The following is a 5,164-nucleotide window of genomic DNA, read 5'->3' on the forward strand; positions in this document are numbered from 1 at the left end:
CATGTGGTGGAGCAGTTATGTCTCCTGTAGAATCCCACCTTCCTGGTCAGAGGCCAAGCCCTGTGCTTGCTCTGCTGGAGGTTGCCTGCTTTGCATGCAGTGTAAGCATGTTTGTCATCTCGTTGCCTTGCAGCTTGAATCTTCTGATGTAGCAGGACCTCTGGGCAGCTCTCCAGGTCAGCGTTTCCAGAATGTGCTAATAACATGTCATACTCTTCCAGCTGCTTTCCAACATAGTGCTGTGTGAGACAGAGAGCCAGTTTTGTCCACCAGGTGGTGATGTTTCTGTGGCCCGAATCTTCCAAGAGGTGGAGCATTCTTAGAAAAGTTCTCCAGGTATTTCTGTAGTTTTCTCTTGAATGGATAAGATTTAATAATAATGATCATCCAAGGAGGTTTGAAAGCTTATGGCTTGTCTGGGTTGCTTCATGTTTCTAGTATATAATAACTTCCTCTCTTACAGCTAAAAATGATGTGTGATTAGATCTGGGAAGGGGCCTTGTTGTTTCTTAGACTGTGTTAAACTCAAAACCTGAAACTTAGGGATTTTATTTCCATTACATGGCATCCTCACTTCTGCCAGGTGAGTTTGGGTTCTGTTGTCTACTGCTGTATGAAACTGCATCAGAAGCTGTCCCAGCACAGGTGTGTGAGCAAGGAAAAAGGCGGGATGCTCAACTTAGGGCGGTGCTTCCTTTGTAAGGTTGAGTGGCAGAACTTGAGGGGCTTCTCTTGGGTTGTTCACAATGAATCCCACTGATAGAGCTCTGCAAAAGGAACTAAGTCCAGCTGCCTAACAAGTATAGGACCAAACAGCATCAGTCCTTCCAGGTATGACAGTCGATATTCAGTAAAAGGTAAATTTGTGCTTGTGTGAGTCAGCACAGGCAGGCAACAGGAACAAACAGACTCAGCTGTAATGCAAAGAGTCAATTTATTCTCATTACCTTTCCAACTGGAGGATCCCCAAAGCAGCACCTGAGCAGAGGTACATGAGCACAGGCACACAAGTGAGAATGCAGGAACCACTAAACAGGGTCCATCCTAGGAGATTGCTGGCCTGCTGGTTTCACCTGTTTTTATCAAAGCCTGTTTACTGTGCAGGCACAGTTTTTACCACCATGCTGTGATTCTCCGTGTGCTTCTTTGATTTTTTTTTTCCTGTACTGAAGCCCAGAGCTCAAGCATAAACAACAGCAGACATAAGTTATGTTTTTTCTACATTGCTGCTCCCCAGACTTTATGCATTCCCAGCTTCAAGGTCACTTGAGCATATTTTAAATCCTCCTCACTAGTCTTCTGTTCTGATCCCATCCTCCTCGCCCATCTTACACTTCTAGCCCATTCATCCCAACAGTGCTCTAAGCAAAACTTCTTTTGGATTACACTGAAGTTAGGGAGAGGGGCACTAGCGTGAGAAGGGTGAAAATTACTGTTCTGAAGTACTTTTTTAAATCTTCTTTTTCTTAAACAGGCTGATTGCTTTCTAGAGGTAGAGAACTGGTCTATGGAGTGCCCCTGGCAAGGTTGTTAACTGCAGGGGGCTGCAGGATGACCTTTGTGGGAGGTGGCCAAGGGTTGCCATGTGCTGGTCACAGCTGACTCCAATGAACCTCCTGCAGGGCACAGCTGAGCCCATCAGCAAAGCTGGTGGTGCCTGTGTGAAAATGCACTTAAGGAAGACAACAAAGGGAAAAAGAGTGAGGAACAGTCCTGTGAATGCCAAAGGCAGAGAAGGAGGGGAGGAGATGTTCCAAGTGCTGGAGTAGAGTTCTCCCATGCAGCCTGAGGAGACCACACCACAGCAGCTATCCACGCTGCAGCCGCAAAGGGCCCCATGCAGGAGTGGGTTCTCCTGACAGGAACTGTAGCCATGGAGGGCCCATGCTGGAGCAGGCATTTCCTGTAGAAGCTGTGACCTGTGGGGAAGCCCACGCAAGAACATGTTCTCCTAATAGGAACTGTGACCTGTGAAAAGCCCAAACTGGAGCAGGCTTCTTCTGAAGGACTGCAGCCTGTGGAGAGTGCCCACACTGAAGCAGGTGAAAAGTTTGAGGGGGCAGGAGCAGCAGAGAGAAATTGTGGTGCACTGACCATTGCCCCCTTCCCCTGCACTGCTTGCTGGGGGGGGGGGGGGTGTGTGGAGGAGTTGGGAGTGGTGGAGGAGTCGGGAGTGGGTGAGGCTGAGCTGGGAAAAGGAGGGGGGAGGTTGCAGTGTTGTTTTAATTTAATTTAGCTAAATCTGATTAAATATGGTCATTAATCTCTAAGGAGTGAGGTTAACACCTAAATGGACAAGGAGATAGGGAAATTATGATGCTGAGCTGATTTGCTGTGGTAGTTTGCTCCCCACCATAGGCTGTACCCATGGGAGGTGCAGAAGATCGCCTTTCTTCTAAGGAGAGCTCTCACTGCTGCCATGAGGGCTACCTGCTCCTCTCTCATCAGGGCAGAAAGTGCTGGTGTCTGTGGTAGGCAGGAGGAAAGGCTTTTGTTAGGCCACCCTGAAATAACATACTGCAGAGCTGAAAGGCTTCCTGGGTGGAAAGAGCTTGAGGTGACTTCAAGATGTTGAAATTAGAAGGTATTTGTAGGAGGACTGCCTGCCAGCCTTCACCTGAGTAAAACAGTACTTAAATTGCAACAGAAAAATAGAACCAGGGAGCAGATGTGTATGACAAAATGCACGGTGAGATCTTTCTGCATGATAAATAAATGCCTCTTGTGGATGGCGGCTGGACCTGGCTGTCTATTTGAAAACATGTTAGAGACTGAATAGTCTGCCTATTAAATTTGTGTTTTCCCCTGACTTCTGTGGTCTTTGTGTGAGAACCTTTAGTCTGAGTTTTCTCTGGCTGATTACAGCATGTTTTATAAATATTGTCATTACAAGTTTGGCTGTGTCCAGCTCTGAGTTGACACTGCATGAGAAACATTCCTAGAGGAGAAGCAGCAGATGGTGCTGATTTTTTGAACAGACTGCTTGCTTCCAATTTAGAGAAGAATAGTTTGGATAAAAGGGACCTTCAAGGATCATCTAGTGCAACTGCCTGACCGCTTCAAGGCTAAACAGAAATTAAAGCCTGCCGTTGAGGGGGCTTTCTGAATGACTCTTGAATACTGCCAGGCATAGGGCACCAACTACCTCTTTAAGAAGCATGTTCTGATATTTGACCACCTGCCCAGTAGAGAAACTTTTCCTTGTGCTCAGTCTGTTCCTCTTCTGGCACAGCTTTGTGCCATTCCTGCGTGTCCTGCCACCTGTTCCCAGGGAGCAGAGACCGGCACCTCCCTCTGGGCTTCCTCTCCTCAGGGAGCTGCAGGGAGGGGTGAAGTCGCTTCTCAGCCTCCTTCTCTGGACTGGACAACCCCAGGATCCTCAGCCTCTCCTCATAGGGTGTGTCTCCCAGCCCTTTTACTAACCTTGCTGCCCTCCTCTGGACTCCTTCAAGTACCTTAACATCCTTTTTATACTGTGGAGCAGAGAACTACATGCAGCCCGAGCAGAGTGGTAGCTCATCCCAAATTATGGGTGTGATTCTGAGGTAAAAATGGTACATGCTAGTGTGTGAATTAGGAGATAGCAACTACAGGACTGTAGCCTTTGATTACCTGAAATGATCCTGAAATTACAGTTCTGATCGAAACTTCATGAACTTCCAGCCTTCAAAACAGAATTTCTATGCTACTTTTTGATATGAATTTGTAGTACGATGTCCTGTATGGCTTGAAAGCTTACTGCAGTTAGGAGGCTCTCTTCGCTGAAAAGGTTTGTCGAAGGGGAAAAGCAGTTGGCTACTGTATAGTTAGAGCAGTAGATGACAGATGGTTTCGTTTTGCTTGTAAAATAACGGGCAGGTCTGGCTGGCTGCAGAAGACTGAATCTTTGCTGCCACCTGCTGGCAATCCAACTTAGTTTTTCAAATAAACCTCTAGTACAAAGTCTGACTGGCTGTATGTTTGTTTAAATTATGTAACAGGATAGCAAAACTGGAAGAGAAAATATGGTTTTAGTAAGAATTCGGTATTGTTTTTCAGGTAGTCTAAATGTGCTGTTAGTCTACATATGAAGAGGCAGAATACTGATGTCCTGTAGTAGCTGAATATGTACCTCAGAGAGGACAGATACCATTTCTGTTAATGTATGTGGTCAGGAAAATGGGGGTTGTATTTTAGACTATATGTACTATGCCAGCTGTTGCACAGCACACACTTTTGTGTTTGATTGTGCATTATGCTTTCTTTGTGCATGTGTAGTTAAATGACAAGGAACGGTACAAGGCCAGCCACAAGGTCTCCTGCTTTGACTAGGAATAAAGGCTTTTTTTCCCCTCCTGCCTCCTGAAAACTGTCAGAAATAGCAACTAGCAAAGAAAAAAACAAAAACCAGCCCTAAATTTGGAAAAATCGCTTGGAAACCTGCACAGTCTACAGCTCTCTTTTCTGTACTGAAGCCTTTCCTATAATCTATACATGTTATTTTTAGCTTGAAGTTCTTTTTTTTTTACAAAAAATAGCTTATGATACAGAATTAAATCTTAAAAATTAGCTTTTATTGGTTTTTAACCCAAATCCTGTGTTCCAAAGTAAGTAATCCTTATAATAATATAATAAGTCAGTGTGTAGGATATTTTTATGAGGAGTAGTTTTGTCTTTTTATAGTAGTTATTTGTATGTTCAACTACAATAGAAGGAAGTGCATGTGCTTTTTTTTTTAATATAAGTGAAATATGAGTTGAGCCATAGTAAAGCCAGCACATTGTGTTACTGAGGGGAGTATCATGAGGTACTTGTATTTTAGTCCTACTATTCTATTCCTGTTAGAAATAAAGTAGAAATGGTACAATCCTGTATTAGGTCATTTTTGTTTGGAATTTTAATAGTAGGATCAAGAATATGTAACCATGACCTCTGGCTTCAGGAAGAAAGGAGGAGATGAGAAGGGAAGTTAAAATCAAACATAGATGTAATAGCTGTCCAAAGGAAGAGAGTTTGTATTAAAGTCACAAGTATAAAAATGTTCCTTTTTTTGACTGTGATGGAGTTTGAGATTTGATTTAGATGGGGGGGGAAGGCCAACTTGATTAAAAAAACACCATGCAATACCTTTTCTTTCTTATTAATATACTGCAGAAGCCAAAGCAAGGCCGAGGAAGCATCTGAA

This window comes from Anser cygnoides, chromosome 6 (assembly GCF_040182565.1).
Source record: "Anser cygnoides isolate HZ-2024a breed goose chromosome 6, Taihu_goose_T2T_genome, whole genome shotgun sequence".
In the NCBI taxonomy this organism is placed as follows: Eukaryota; Metazoa; Chordata; class Aves; order Anseriformes; family Anatidae; genus Anser; species Anser cygnoides.